Consider the following 16876-nt stretch of genomic DNA (forward strand, 5'->3'; position numbering starts at 1 on the left):
AAAATCGATCTGTAGTCAGCCGCTAATGCCGGTTCTCTAAATTTTCTCATTAGCGTTCCTCGAAAAGAACGTCGCCTTCCCTGCAGGGTGTCCCACTTGAGTTCAGAAAGCATCTCCGTAACCCTTTGTTCGGACCTACTGGCAACAAATCTAGCATGCTGTTTCGTAATTGCTCCGATGTATTCCTTCAATCCGACCTGGTGCGGATCCCAAGCACTCTAGTAGTACTCAAGAATGGGACGCACCAGCGTCCTGCATGCGGTCTCCTATACAGGTGAACCACTCTTTCCTAACATTCACCCAATAAACCGGAGTCGACCATTCTCCTTCCCTATTACAATCCTTTACATGCACGTCCCTTTTCATATCGCATTGGAATGTTACACTTAGATATTAAATCCACAAATCCACGTGACTGTGCCAGGCAGCACACTAATAATTCTGCATTCGAACACTGGTGATTTGTTTTCCATATTCATCTGAATTAACTTACGAGCACGTTATTATACATTTAGAGCTAGCTTCCGTTCATCACATTTTTAAATGTCCTTTATGTTGTCTTGTATTTTCCTACAGTCACTCAGCGACGACACCTTCGCATACACCAAGGATATCAGCAAAAAACCGCAGATTGCTGTTCACCAGGCCCTCCAGATCATTTATATACAATGAAGAGCCAAAGAAACTGGTACACCTGTCTAATATCGTGTAGGGATCCAGCGACCAGGCAGAAGTGCCGCTTCACGAAGTGGTATGGTCCAACTGATGAGAAGTAGTGCTGGAGGGAACTCACATCATGAATCGTGCAGGGCTGTCCATAAATCCGTAGGAGTACGAAGGGTTAGGGCTCTCTTCTGAATAGCACGTTTCGAGGCATCCCAGATATTCTCAATAATGTTCATGTACGGAGAGTTTGGTGGCCAGACGAACTTAGAAGAGGGTTCCTGGTGCCACTCTGTAGGAATTTTGGAGGTTTAGGGTGTCGCATTGTCCAGTTGGAATTGCCTGTCAGTCGGATTGAACAATGGACATGACTGGATGCAGGTGATCAGACAGGATGCTCAAGTACGTATCACCTGTCAGAGTCGTATCTAGACGTGTTAGGGACCCCATATCACTCCAACTGCACACGTCCAACACCATTACGGGACCTCCACTAGCTTGAGCAGTCCCCTGCTGACACGCAGCGTCCATAGATTCATGAGGTTGTCTCCATACCCGTACAGGTCCGTCCGCTCGATACAATTTGAAACGGGACTCGACCGACCAGACAAGATTTTTCGGCCGGCTGATGTGGCCGACCGGTTCTAGGCGCTTCAGTCTGGAACCGCGCGACCGCTACGGTCGCAGGTTCGAATCCTGCCTCGGGCATGGATGTGTGTGATGTCCTTAGGTTAGTTAGGTTTAATTAGTTCTAAGTTCTAAGAGACTGATGACCTCAGTTCTTAAGTCCCATAGTGTTCAGAGCCATTTGATTTGCCAATATGTTTCCAGCCGTCAACAGTCCATTGTCGGTGGAGACGAGTCTAGGCGAGGCGTAAAGCTTTGTGTCGTGCAGTCATCAAGGATACACGAGTGGGCCTTCAGCTCCGAATGCCCATATCGATGATGTTTCGTTGAATGGCTCGTACGCTGTCACTTGTTGCAGGCCCAGCATTGAAATCAACAGCAATTTGCGGAAGAGTGTACTTCTGTCACGTTGAACGATTCTCTTCAGTCGTCGTTTGTCCCGTTCTTGCAGGACATTTTTCCGCCCGCAGCGATGTCGGAGATTTCATGTTTTACCGGATTCCTGAAACTCACGGTATGCTCTTGAAATGGTCGTACTGGAAAATCCACACTTCATCGCTACCTCGGCGATGCTGTGTCACATCGCTCATGCGCCGACGTTCAAACTCACTTAAATCTTGATAACCTGTTACCTTGATAACTTGTTGCCTTTACAAGCATTGCCGACCGCAGCGCCGTATTCTGCCTTTTGACATATCTCTGTATTTGAATACGTATGACAATACGAGTTTCTTTGGCGCTTCAGTGTATGTAGGAAATAACTGCCCTGGGGCACTCCTCGCCGTCGAGGACAACGTACTGTGTTGTGTTGCATAAGTCTTCGAGCCGGTCTCATATCTGGAAATGTATTCCGTATGCCCGTACCTCCGTTAACAGTCCGTGTTGGGGCACCGTGTCAACTGCTTTCCGTAGATCAATGAACATTGCCTGTTGTCCTTCAGAGTTCGGAGTATGTGATGTGAGAAAAGGGAATGCTGAGTTTCGTACGAGCGATGATTTATAAAACCGAGCCGATTCGTGAACAGAAGTTTTCCGTTCTCTACGAAATTTATTATATTCGAACTCAGAATATGTTAGGAGAATTCTACAGCAAACCGATGTTAAGGATACTGGTCTGTAATTTTACGGATCTGTTCTTTTACCTCACTTATACGCAGGGATCACCTGTGCATTTTTTTTCCAGAAACTTGGGAATTATTTCTGGGCGAAAGGTTCACGATAAATGCGTGTGTAAGTGGGCTGTTTATGTTTACTTATTGGCAACGTTACGTAGCGCTCTGGCTGTGCTGTGTGCAGTCTGTGGCTAGTTTGCATTGTTGTCTGCCATTGTAGTGTTGGGCAGCGGCAGCTGGATGTGAACAGCGCGTAGCGTTGCGCAGTTGGAGGTGAGCCGCCAGCAGTGGTGGATGTGGGGAGAGAGATGGCGGAGTTTTGAAGTTTGTAATACTGGATGTCATATATTATGACTATTAAGGTAAATACATTGTTTGTTCTCTATTAAAATCTTTCATTTGCTAACTATCCCTATCAGTAGTTAGTGCCTTCCGGTAAATACATTGTTTGTTCTCTACAAAAATCTTTCATTTGCTAACTGTGCCTATCAGTAGTTAGTGCCTTCCGTAGTTTGAATCTTTTATTTAGCTGGCAGTAGTGGCGCTCGCTGTATTGCAGTAGTTCTAGTAACGAAGATTTTTGGTGAGGTAAGTGATTTGTGAAAGGTACAGGTTAATGTTAGTCAGGGCCATTCCTTTGTAGGGATTTCTGAAAGTCAGATTGCGTTGCGCTAAAAAATATTGTGTGTCAGTTTAAGCACAGTCATGTATAAATTTTTCAAAGGGGACGTTTCACGTGCTAATTAAGGGGCTAACGCCGTAGAGTACTGTTTGTAATACCGAACTGGGATTGCATCCTGTCCTTGTGACTTATTTGTCTTCAACTCATCCAGTTGTTTCTTTACGCCATGGATGCCTATGTCACCCGTAAGGGAGTTTGTGCGACGATCAAACGACAGTATGTTTGTACGATTCTGCTACGTGAACGATTTCTTAAATGCGACCGGTGACAGTAATGGGTACCCCGACCATCGATATTTTTATGAACGCTCGAATTTCTACTAACTTTTGCCCCCCCCCCCCCCCCCCCCCCCGACATTTCCGGGGTCTTTTATGAACGGAGAGAGCAACAGACTCTGCTTGTTCCGCATCTGATTGTGGAGTAATATGCTAAAACTGAAATTGATTGACAAAATGGCCTTTAGCGAGATAGTAAGTGTTGTGGGTTCGCAGGAGAGCCAACACCGGGTACTAGAGGAAGCCGAAAGGCACGCGTTTTAGCTCACGCAAGGCTGGCGTGAGGTCTGGAACAGGGCAAGGAAATTAGACTTTAGAAAAACGGACGTAGCTGGTGGAATACTTAACTTTAATCCATTAATGATGAGCGTCGCTCTTGATTGTACATGACTCAGTATCAATAGTAACTGGTAATGGCGCCTTGCTAGGTCGTAGCAAATGACGTAGCTGAAGGCTATGCTAAACCGTCGTCTCTACAAATGAGAGCGTATGTAGACAGTGAACTATCGCTAGCAAAGCCGGCTGTACAACTGGGGCGAGTGCTAGGGAGTCTCTCTAGACTGGACCTGCCGTGTGGCGGCGCTCGGTCTGCAATCACTGATAGTGACGATACACGGGTCCGACGTATACTAACGGACCGCGGCCGATTTGAAGGCTGCCACCTCGTGTCTGGCGGTGACATCGTTTCTTCGGTGTATAGATTGAAAAGTGGGGGCGAAAGAGTGCATCCCTGTCTTAAACCCTTATTAACCCAAGCACCTCGTTCTTGGTGTCAGTCTCGTACCTATTGCATATTACAATTCGTTATCTATAACTTATTCAAACTTTTCTGAGAATTTCGAACATATTGCACCGTTTTACGCTGTCGAATGCTTTTTTCTGGTGGAGAATTCCTATGAATGTTTCTTGATTTCCACTAGTTTCATTTCCTCATTCTTACTGTGGTGTCACCGCCAGACACCACACTTGCTAGGTGGTATCCTTTAAATCGGCCGCGGTCCGTTAGTATACGTAGGACCCGCGTGTCGCCACTATCAGTGATTGCAGACCGAGCGCCGCCACACGGCAGGTCTAGTCTAGAGAGACTCCCTAGCACTCGCCCCAGTTGTACAGCCGACTTTGCTAGCGATGGTTCACTGTTTACATACGCTCTCATTTGCAGAGACGACAGTTTAGCATAGCCTTCAGCTACGTCATTTGCTACGACTAGCAAGGCGCCCTATTCAGGAATATATTATGAACAGATAATATTGTGAATCGTGTACCGTCAAGAGCGACGTTCGTCATTAATGGATTAAAGTTAAGTATCAGACTAATTACGTCCGAAACTTCCTGGCAGATTAAAACTCTGTGCCGGACCGAGACTCGAACTCGGGACCTTTGCCTTTCGCGGGCAAGTGCTCTACCAACTGAGCTACCCAAGCACGACTCACGCCCCGTCCTCACAGCTTTACTTCTGCCAGTATCTCGTCTCCTACCTTCCAAACTTTACAGAAGCTCTCCTGCGAACCCTGCAGGACGAGGTACCGGCAGTAGTAAAGCTGTGAGGACGGGGCGTGAGTCGTGCTTGGGTAGCTCAGTTGGTAGAGCACTTGCCCGCGAAAGACAAAGGTCCCGAGTTCGAGTCTCGGTCCGGCACACAGTTTTAATCTGCCAGCAAGTTTCATATCAGCGCACACTCCGCTGCAGAGTGGAAATCTCATTCTGGCTAATTACGTCCGTTTCCTGAATTCTAATTCCTCGTCATGTTCCAGACCTCACGTCAGTATAGTTCCTCCCTCCTCACGCCAGCCTGCGTGAGCTAAAACGCGTGCCTTTCGGCCTCCACTAGTAACGCAGTGTTGGCTCTTCTGTCAACACAACAACGACAATAACAGAAATGTTCCGGAGTGGGATTAAAGTTGGACGTGAAAATATATCAATAAGAATATTCGCTGAAGAAATTTCTGACAATGTACGTTTGGAGCACAGGATTGTTTGGTAGTGAAACATGGACTGTGAGAGAACTGGAACAGAAGCATTTGAGATGTGATGCTACAGAAGAATGTTGAAAATTTGGTAGACTGATAAGGAGAGAAATTGGGAGGTTTTTGGATGGAATGGGCGAACGAAGTAATGTATGGAAAACACTGACAAGAAGAAAGGGCAGGATTATAGAACATCTGTTAAGAGATCAGAGAATAACTTCCGAGGTACTAGATGGAGATATAGAACGTAAAAACTGTAGTGGAAGACAGAGACTGAAATACATTCAGAAAATAATTAAGGGTGTAGGTCTGCAGTGCTATTCTGAGATGAAAAGGTTGACGCAAGAGACGAATTCCTAGCGGGCCACATCAAACCAAACTGAAGACTGATGACTCAAAAAAGAAGCACATGCAAATGCTACTCGGAAAAAAAGATAATGGTGGAAGCTTCTTATCGGTCCTTGAACGTCGTTAGCGCCGACAATATTAGGATTATGCGATAGTGCTGAGGCGTAGTTGTGTAAATAAATGTTTGTGAGTTGGCAGCTAAGGTCGTGGTGGTCGTATCCTTGACTTGGCACAACTTCTATGCAGCAGACCTCGCCGATGCTGTCAGGATAGGAGCTTATCATATTGCAGCGAGGCCGTTACACTCTACTTCATGCGTTAGCTGCTCGCGGAGCTTTGGAGGTCGCCGCGAATAGAATACTGTTTCAGAATGTTCCTCAAGTGTCTGCCAGCCTGGAACACGACATTTCAGAGATGCTGCGTTCTGGGCTAGACGACGTCATGTCATAACTAAAGGCCGACTTCCTTTGTCAACAACAATAAGATACCTATTTCAGAATTATGTACATTTGGTTCATCCCACTTAAAAGCTAAACTCTACCATACGGTGTCTCGGTTGCAGCTCAATAAAGGTTGTAGCAGCTTGTGGAACGATTAAATCTACATCCAGATCTACAAGACTATTCTGCAATTCACACTTAAGTGCCTGGCAGACAGTTCTTCGAAACACTTCATTTTATACCTCTACCGTCCCACTCTGTAAAAGCGCGTGAGAAAAATGAACGCTTAAATCTTTCTGTACAAACTTTGATTCTCTTATTTTATTATGACGATCGTTTTTCTCAATGTTGGTAACTGACAGTAAAATTTTTTCACATCCAGACGAGAAAGCTGGTGACTGATATTTCGTGAAAAGATTTCGCTGTAACGACAAACGCCTTTCTTTTAGTGACTGCAATGCCAACTGGCGTGTCATTTCCACTATTTCGCGATAATACAAACCGAGCTGCCCTTCTTTGAACTTATTCGATGTCGTCCGTAAATCCTAGCTGGTGAGGATCCCTATAGAACGATAATATTGTAGTAGAGGGAGCAACAAGCGTAGTGTAAGCAGTCTCTTAATGAGACTTGTTGCATTTTTAAGTGGTCTTCGGATAAAATGTAGTACTTGTTTTACCTCACTCCCCCTCCCCCTCCCCCCACCCCCCACCACAACACTGGCTATGTGATCGTCGGAAAAAAAATTGGAAGTTTGTGGTGTAAGCAGGCTGTTTAGGTTTTTATGTTGGTAACGCCATGCAGCGGTCTATATGAAAATCACTGACTGTGCTGTGTGCAGTCTGTGGCCGGTTTGCATTATTGGAATTTGCCATTGTAGTGGGCAGTTGGATGTTAACACCGCGTAGTGTTGCGCAGTTGGCGGTGAGCCGCCAGCAGTGGTGGATGTGGGGAGAGAGATGGCGGAGTTTTGAGAGCGGATGATCCGGACGTGTGTCCACCAGAGACAGTAAATTTGTTGAGACTGGATGTCATGAACTGATTATATATATATATATATATATATATATATATATATATATATATATATATATATATATATAATGACTTTTGAACACTATTAAGGTAAATACATTGTTTGTTCTCTATCAAAATCTTTCATTTGCTAACTGTGGTGTCACCGCCAGACACCACACTTGCTAGGTGGTAGCTTTAAATCGGCCGCGGTCTATTAGTACATGTCGGACCCGCGTGTCGCCACTGTCAGTAATCGCAGACCGAGCGCCATCACACGGCAGGTCTAGAGAGGCGGACTAGCACTCGCCCCAGTTGTACGACGACTTTGCTAGCGACTACACTGACGAAGCCTTTCTCTCATTTGCCGAAAGACAGGTAGAATAGCCTTCAGCTAAGTCCATGACTACGACCTAGCAAGGCGCCATTAACCATATCTGGAGAGAGTCTCACTTGTATTAACAATAGCGATGTACCACAATGATGGAATTAAAAGTTGAGTATTAACTTAGCTACGTACTTTTCATTATAGCATTAATTACGTATCCTGTTCCAGACTTCACGCCCGTCTGCGTTAGATAGCGTGCATTTCGGCCTCCTCTATCTACAAGGTGTTGGCACATTTGCCAACACATCACTAACTATGCCTATCAGTAATTAGTGCCTTCTGTAGTTAGAATCTTTTATTCAGCTGTATTGCAGTCGTTTGAGTAACGAAGATTTTTGTGAGGTAAGTGATTCATGAAAGGTATACGTTATTGTTAGACAGGGCAATTCTTTTGTAGGGGTTTTTGAAAGTCAACCTGCGTTGCGCCAAAAATATTGTGTGTCAATTTAGTGTTGATCAGAATAGGTAAAGAGCGAAATGTCTGAGTACGTTCAGTTCTGCTCAGCTGTTTAGAAATCAAATAATGTAAGATGTTTATCAGCACAGTACTTAATTAATTTTTCTAAGGGGACGTTTCAGTGGTAAGGTCATATGGGACCAAAGTACTTAGGTCATCGGTGGCGCTTCAGGGTACACACATAGCGGAGACACTGAGCTCCGACCTGTGTGAGCTACAAGAGCTAACGACATGTGCAACACTTCGAGTACTCGTCGTCGGGTCGTCTTCAAAGACAAGAATGCGACGCGTCTATACAGCACCATATTCGATCCTCTTGTAAGGGGGCACTCTAACGAAACAGAGAGGCGAGGAAAAAGTAAGTAAACATTTTTATGTCAAAAGTAATCGCCGTAACTGTAATACTTTTGTCCCATTGTAAGATAATACGTGAATGCTTTCATGGTAAAAATCTTTGCGGTTATAAGAGTCGAGGGACATGGTGTATAACTGTCATATGGTTTCTGTACAAATTGTAAATAGCCGCATGCCGAAGTGGCCGTGCGGTCACCGCTATGGTCACATGTTCGAATCCTGCCTCGGGCATGGATGTGTGTGATGTTCCTAGGTTAGTTGGGTTTAAGTAGTTCTAAGTTCTAGGGGACTGACGACCTCAGAAGTCGAGTCCCATAGTGGTGAGAGCTATTTGAACCATTTTTGTAAATTGCCTTTCGCTCCCTGTATTTTACCCCTGCCACCTTTAGAATTTGAAAGAGAGTATCCCAGTCAACATTGTCAAAAGCTTTCTCTAAGTATGTACAGAATATGTACTGAATGAGTAAAACCATTACCATGACGCGTGGTCTGAGCTCGCCGTCTTCGAGATGCTAAAGCTTACTTTGTGACTTAACATTTTACGGGTAGAAGACATTAGTGCAAGGATGGTCCTACCTGTTGTGCTGTCGGTGACGGCTCTCGCCCTGCTTCGACCTGCTACTACGGGAGGCGACACTTCTCGAGCCCAGAACGATTTCCACCACCAGCGTAGATCGCACTGTCCGAGCACTAGCGCGCGAGTGGACAAAGGCGGCGTCTAGTGTTGCCGCTTATCGAGGCGGTGTCTGATTTGCATAGCCGACCGCCCGCCCGCTTACGTCGGCTGCAGCTTATCTTGGCGCTCGTCGTCATTCTGGCCGCCCACCACCGCCGAGGTTATCGAGAGGGCGTGGTAGCACGCTTAAACTATGCTTTTCCATTTGTCCAACTATCCGCCGATACCGAAGTGCTAGTAAAGTGGCTCGTAATTCCATCACTTACAAGGCGACTGCACGACCGTGGGGTTGGGGGTTTGTCCGAAATTTTGTGTGGTGAAAGAGGACCCCTAACACCTCACGTGGTTAAAATATTAGGACGCACTACCCGGAAAATCTCGGGAAAAATCGATCCATAGTTTTTTAGGTGCCGTATGAGTATACAATGTAGGTCCATCGCCAAGCCGCTTTCTGGCCTAAACGGTCGCCGGCACGGTAGCTCAGTGTGTTCGGTCAGAGGAGTGCAACCCTTACTCTTCCCCGTGAACGAGGTGGGATCGGTGTGTTTCACGAGCCGGATAGAAAAATGGTTCAAACGGCTCTGAGCACTATGGGACTCAACAGTTGTGGTCATAAGTCCCCTAGAACTTAGAACTACTTAAACCTAACTAACCTAAGGACATCACACACATCCATGCCCGAGGCAGGAAGGAACCTGCGACCGTAGCGGTCGTGCGGTTCCAGACTGTAACGCCGTTAACCGCTCGGCCACTGCGGCCGGCCAAGAGCCGGATAGAGCTCGCGCCCTATTTGTCAGCTCCCAGATGACGGTATGGACACGTTGCCCAACGAGCCTGACTGGTCTCCTACTGACGGCATATACGCCGGTCTCACTGTCAGCCCCAGTGATGATCTCGGATGTTCCGGACCAGTTCCATTATATACGGTACTTCTTTCTTGAACTCAGTTATCTACGCCTCACCTTACCAAGACAGCTTTTACTCAAGACAAAGGCAGTATACAATGTCCTCCAATTAGGTCGTCCACCTAACCCGATAGAACAAAAGTTTGCCCAGGTTGACTGGCGTCATGTATGGCGCGCGGTGTTCGCCTGTTACCTTGACACTGTTCAATCTGTCTGGTACCTAACTGTCAACGGTAAGCAAATCAACCAATTTCGCCTTCATCGTATCCACCTCTCCCAATCACCTCTATGTTCCACCTGTGGAGTGCCAGACAATAATGAACATCGGTTTGTTTGCGGACCGGCAGCGGAGGTTTGGCACTTGGTTCGTCGTATTGTGGCTTTTCTAACTCGGGACATTCCGGATCGGATTACTCCCCTTTCATTATTATTTCTGAAACGTGACTACTTTCCTCAGACAAAGACCAGTGCTGTGAATTGGATTCGCGGACATGCCATTCACTACCTATTTGGACAAACTGTAGACTCTGTACTCGATTTTTGGACATACCTTAATGACCGTCATTATGTCGTTGTCCGTCACCCAAAATACAGACAATTTTTCTCGAACTTCCTTGGGAGTGCTTTAACGACCCGCCTCGCAACTGGAATGTGTTAAGCCAAGAGAGAAGAAGGTTTCCTGTTTGAACCAATGAACATTTCTGAACAATTGAACGGAACACATCAATTTCGAGAAGACTTGACTCAACATATTACCAGCGGGGCGCAGAAGGCCTCTGGTAATTACACAACAAAAAAAAAAAAAAAAAAAAAAAAAAAAAATCAGAAAAAGGAAGATTTTGTTTTGTTTGTAAGGATAGCCCTAACCTTGAATTCCCATATTTCCCCTGGCATATAGGCAGCTCTCTGGAGTAGGTTTAGCAGGAGCCAACGCCTGAAGTGGACCAGATTTTTTTGTTATAGGATGAAAAGTGGCGGTGGCATTTAGGTTATTTTTTTTTGTGTAGTTCCATTTTATTAAGGGACTTTCTAAAAATTAAAGAAGGAAAAGAGAAAAGAAAAAAAGGAAAAAAATAAAATAAAAAATAATGGTTAAGATGTTTGGCTGCTAAGCAAAAAGAAAGTGGTCAGTGCGAGGGAAAAATAATAAAAAACAATAAACTAAAAAAAAGTGGTAAAAAGAAGAGGGTTTAGCTACCCTCTGAGTAAACGAATCAACGAACAACCTGAACGAGTGTCATCGGACGTCCGACACGAACAAATTCAACGAACAATAGACAAAAAAAATGGTTGCGGCTCAGACTCTAACGCCGGATGTCTCGGGTTTGATTCCTCCTCCGGCAATTTCTTTTCTTCTGTTTCATTTTCCACAATTATTCAGAAATTTTCTCAAACCTACATTAGCTTTAACAAATTAGTTACATTATTGAATAAAAATTATTTTCTTTTTGTCGAACAACACAATTCATGACGGTGGGCTTTCCATTTTTGATTGTAAAGTATATGAGGAGAAACATTGGGTTTTTAATCAGAACAACAAAGTCGACTGGGAAACATTCAATTTTTATACATATAATAATTAGAAACAAGAACATAGCATCGCGAGAGATTTCTTCCGAAGATGTCGATGCAATTAAATTACTTTCCATCATCAGCTTTTCATAATACACCACTGCGTCCTTCAATCGTAATTTCGATAGATCACTATGAATGGATTCTTCAGGAATTTCTTCTCCTATTCCAGACGAGCCAGCAACTTCTTCAGTCGACACTTTTTTAGCCTCGGATCGGAATAATACGTTGAAATTTGAAACAGGCACGTCTGTTCACGACGAAATCTAAAAACAAACTGCCATTTACTTCTCACGGGTCGCGCACAGTCCTATGCGCAGATGACCGTTATAATCCCAAGGAGACCCTTACAAAGCCCCTTTAAACCTTGAAACCCCATAAAACGAAATAGAACAGCGAACACGAATATTTTTGCATGAAAAACTTTACGTTCTTGAGCTAAAATAATGTTTTAAAATAATGTAGGTTTGAGAAACTTTTTGAATAATTGGTGGAATAACAAAAGAAAATGAAACAGAAGAAAAAATAGTGCCGGAGTAGGAATCGAACGCGAGACATCTGCCGTAAGGGTCCGAGTCCTAGCCATCTAGACCAGACGACGGCTCGGCAATAGACGACCTAAGAAAAACTCTGGATCGATTTTTCTCGGGATTTTCCGACTAGCGCGTCCTAATATTTTAACCACGTGAGGTGTTAGGGGACCTCTTTCACCAGACAAAATTTCGGACAAATACCCGACCCCACGGTCGTGCCGTCTCCTTGTTAGTTTCACGATCTATTCCCAATATTTCAAATGACTGTAGCGTGCACGATTACATTTAACCAGTACCCTGTATGTATGGTGAACAGTAACTGAGGATCTGTTAGATGATAACTTTCCGTTTTGGAATAAGTAAAGGCTCTAGAGAGGTAGTTCTGAGGCTACTGATAATGTAAGTAAGTTAAAAAAAGAAAAAAAACGAACAACGGTATACGACGCCTCCCACATCGCTGGCAACGGGTTCAAAACAAAGCTGGTGATTACTTTGAAGGACACTGATAAGTGTAAACATGTAACTCTTTTGTATCAGTTGTGAATAAATAGTTGCCACTATTTAAGTTCCAACCATCGTATTGTCATTTATCTTGCTGTAATAAACTCCAGTAACACGATTTGCTTGAATTGTTGTCTAGCGATCCGAGAAAGCAGCTTTCCTGGTCACCCAATATTAGAGGAGTGGGTAGGACGCACCAGAAACAGTTACCCGAATAGGATGGAAATCGGTAGATTTATGCACATGTACAAACAAACATACGATTAGTTTCATAAAAATTGGATAGTTTATTGCAAAGAAAGTGCTTCACAATTTGTGAAAGTCGATAACGTGTTGGTGCAACTCCTGATGAAGTCGCATACTTCGTAACAGAGCGTAGGAATCGATGCGGGAGACCCGCACTGCCGTACTAGGCAGTGCATGTGGTTTGCCATTGCCTTCCTCCGACCGTCATGGGGATGAATGATGACGATGAAGACGACACAACAACAGCCAGTCATCTCGAGGCAGGTGAAAATCCCTGACCCCACCGGGAATCGAACCCGGGACCCCGTGTTCGGGAAGCGAGAACGCTACCGCGAGACCACGAGCTGACGACTTGGTCCAACTATGGTCGTGTTACAAGCAGTTCATCGGCTTGGCATTGTTTGTTACAGTTTTGGATGTCCACCTGAGGGATATCACGGAAAATTCTGGGTCGTTAGTTCGTCAAAATCCCGAGCTGGTTGGAGGACTTTGCCCATGGGACTTCAAACGTTCTTCGGCCTGTAGCCTCATTGACTGGAGTAGAACTGTCCTAAGTGATGAGTCTCGCTTCGAACTGAGCTCCGGTGACCATCGAGAACGTGTCTGGAGAACCCGGGCCGTTGGTGGGATGCCGCCTGATTGTCGCCACCCACACAGCTCGACAACCACAGTGTTGGTCTAGGGTGCCATCTCTTTTCATAGATGGTCCCCCTTGGTTGTCAACCGCGACACACAGCACAACGGTACGTCGACGATTTTCTATACCCCGTGTTCGTGCCCTACATGGCAAGCCATCCTGGGCTTATATTTCAGCAAGATAATACCCGCTCGCGCACTGCGAGGGATTTGTACCCGTTTTCACCGTGTTGACCAAACTCTACTTTGGCCAGTAAGGTCGCCGGATCTCTGAGAAAGTTTGGAGCATCATGGGCAGGGCCCCACAACCGGCTCGGGATTCTGACGATCTGACGTGACGACTGGACAGAGTTTGGCACGATATCCCTCAGCAGGACATCCAAAAACTCTATCAGCCAATGTCAATCCGAATAACCGGCTGCGTAAGAACCACAGGTGGACCGACTTGCACAGCTGTGAAGATCTTTCTCTCGAATGAATGCTCCAATTTTCCTGAAATTGAAATCACTTGTTTTTTTGTACATGAATATCACATCTACCGATTTCGGTCCCATTCGGTTAATTCCTTCGTTTTGCGTCACTTTTTGCCTTAAAGTTTACACAATATTTATAAGAACCAAGAGGGAGGGAGAAGTAAGAATGAAAGGCAAAGAATGAAGGGCTCGGATTACAAAGGAGGTAAGGCAGGGATGAATTACACTCCTGGAAATTGAAATAAGAACACCATGAATTCATTGTCCCAGGAAGAGGAAACTTTATTGACACATTCCTGGGGTCAGATACATCACATGATCACACTGACAGAACCACAGGCACATAGACACAGGCAACAGAGCATGCACAATGTCGGCATTAGTACAGTGTATATCCACCTTTCGCAGCAATGCAGGCTGCTATTCTCCCATGGAGACGATCGTAGAGATGCTGGATGTAGTCCTGTGGAACGGCTTGCCATGCCATTTCCACCTGGCGCCTCAGTTGGACCAGCGTTCGTGCTGGACGTGCAGACCGCGTGAGACGACGCTTCATCCAGTCCCAAACATGCTCAATGGGGGACAGATCCGGAGATCTTGCTGGCCAGGGTAGTTGACTTACACCTTCTAGAGCACGTTGGGTGGCACGGGATACATGCGGACGTGCATTGTCCTGTTGGAACAGCAAGTTCCCTTGCCGGTCTAGGAATGGTAGAACGATGGGTTCGATGACGGTTTGGATGTACCGTGCACTATTCAGTGTCCCCTCGACGATCACCAGTGGTGTACGGCCAGTGTAGGAGATCGCTCCCCACACCATGATGCCGGGTGTTGGCCCTGTGTGCCTCGGTCGTATGCAGTCCTGATTGTGGCGCTCACCTGCACGGCGCCAATCACGCATACGACCATCATTGGCACCAAGGCAGAAGCGACTCTCATCGCTGAAGACGACACGTCTCCATTCGTCCCTCCATTCACGCCTGTCGCGACACCACTGGAGGCGGGCTGCACGATGTTGGGGCGTGAGCGGAAGACGGCCTAACGGTGTGCGGGACCGTAGCCCAGCTTCATGGAGACGGTTGCGAATGGTCCTCGCCGATACCCCAGGAGCAACAGTGTCCCTAATTTGCTGGGAAGTGGCGGTGCGGTCCCTTACGGCACTGCGTAGGATCCTACGGTCTTGGTGTGCATCCGTGTGTCGCTGCGGTCCGGTCCCAGGTCGACGGGCACGTGCACCTTCCGCCGACCACTGGCGACAACATTGATGTACTGTGGAGACCTCACGCCCCAAGTGTTGAGCAATTCGGCGGTACGTCCACCCGGCCTCCCGCATGCCCACTATACGCCCTCGCTCAAAGTCCGTCAACTGCACATACGGTTCACGTCCACGCTGTCGCGGCATGCTACCAGTGTTAAAGACTGCGATGGAGCTCCGTATGCCACGGCAAACTGGCTGACACTGACGGCGGCGGTGCACAAATGCTGCGCAGCTAGCGCTATTCGACGGCCAACACCGCGGTTCCTGGTGTGTCCGCTGTGCCGTGCGTGTGATCATTGCTTGTACAGCCCTCTCGCAGTGTCCGGAGCAAGTATGGTGGGTCTGACACACCGGTGTCAATGTGTTCTTTTTTCCATTTCCAGGAGTGTAGATTCAAAAGCGGGATTAAAATTCAGAGTGTGTGGATATTAGTGATAAGATTCGCTGGTGACAGTGCTGTCCTCAGTGAAAGTGAAGAATAATTAAAGGCCGTGTTGAATGGAATGAACAGTCTAATGAGTGCATAACATACATTGATAGTAAACTGGTAAAAGAAAAATAATGACAAGTAACAGAAATGAGAATAGCGAAAAACTTACCACAATTGGTTATGACAAAGTAGAAGGACTTTAAATGCGAACATTTTAGGTTAGGCTTTACCGTGACTGTTACTGACATTAAATGAAACAACAAGTTCACTGTTACCAGTCACCGTTTTATTTATTTCCACGACGTGTTTCGAAGGTTTAAACCTCCATCATCGGGTGGATTTACATTAGTTATTATTACATTTGTGTGTGTTTTGTGTTACGATTTCTGGAGGAACTTGTGGCACTGCCTAATAGAGAAACAAGACACTATTTCAGAATATGGTTTAGGATTATTTTTGACAAAAAAATTAAACTGATATCTAATGGTAAACATTAAATAAGTAAACTAGAGTACCTCCAGCGTTCGCAGGTTCTTTTTGCTGTTGTAACACATCACATGTATACTGCCACATTTGTAAACAAACTTGTCAAAATTGGATTTATATACCACCTGAAGTACACACACATATATTTGACACCTCAAAACAAACACCTCCAAATGCTTTAAACAATTATTCTGTAATAATGTTGTTACGATGTATATTCTTTGCACTTTGCGATTATGTCTTCTCTTCTGTTATACGAACCTTGCACCCAGCTGATTCCAGACGCCATATTTGTTTACAAATGTCGCAATATACATCTGATGTGTTACGACAGCAAAAGGAACCTATGAACACTGGAGGTACTCTAGTTTACTTATTTAATGTTTACCATTAGATATCAGTTTAATTTATTGTCAAAAATAATCCTAAACCACATTCTGAAATAGTGTCTTGTTTCTCCACTAGGCAGTGCCATAAGTTCCTCCAAAAATCGTAACACAACACACACACAAATGTAATACTAACTAATGTGAATCCACCCGATGATGAAGGTTTAAACCTTCGAAACACGTCACGGAAATAAATAAAAAGGTGACTGTTAACAGTGAACTTGTTGTTTTTTTAAAGTAGAAGGAGTTAAGGAATTCCGCTACCTTGGAAGAAAAATAACCTATGACATATAAAGCCCGGAGGACATACAAATCGAAAGCTGTGGAGGAAGCCAGAGGTTGGAACACGTTGTACAAATTCCGGGAAGTGAGGGCGTATGGTGAAACTGCTACTCTGAGAAGATGATGTTGATACAAAAGAGACACTCGTGGCGGGCAGCGCCAAA

At 45.4% G+C, this 16876-nt stretch overlaps 1 protein-coding gene across 2 annotated transcripts in view; it reads right to left on the bottom strand.

Annotated features, from left to right (window-relative positions):
* Positions 1 to 16876, bottom strand: part of LOC126106348 (arylalkylamine N-acetyltransferase 1-like) — a 239358-nt gene that overhangs the window by 160518 nt on the left and 61964 nt on the right. Inside the window, exon 1 of one of the 2 annotated variants that reach the window (XM_049912599.1) lies at positions 8902 to 9080. The exons of the other annotated variant lie outside the window; for it this stretch is intronic. The gene's annotated coding sequence lies outside the window, so the exon portion shown is untranslated. Of the gene's footprint in view, positions 1 to 8901; positions 9081 to 16876 lie in introns of those variants that run through there. 2 annotated transcript variants of the gene reach the window in all.

The sequence above is a fragment of the Schistocerca cancellata genome, chromosome 10, assembly GCF_023864275.1.
Source record: "Schistocerca cancellata isolate TAMUIC-IGC-003103 chromosome 10, iqSchCanc2.1, whole genome shotgun sequence".
In the NCBI taxonomy this organism is placed as follows: Eukaryota; Metazoa; Arthropoda; class Insecta; order Orthoptera; family Acrididae; genus Schistocerca; species Schistocerca cancellata.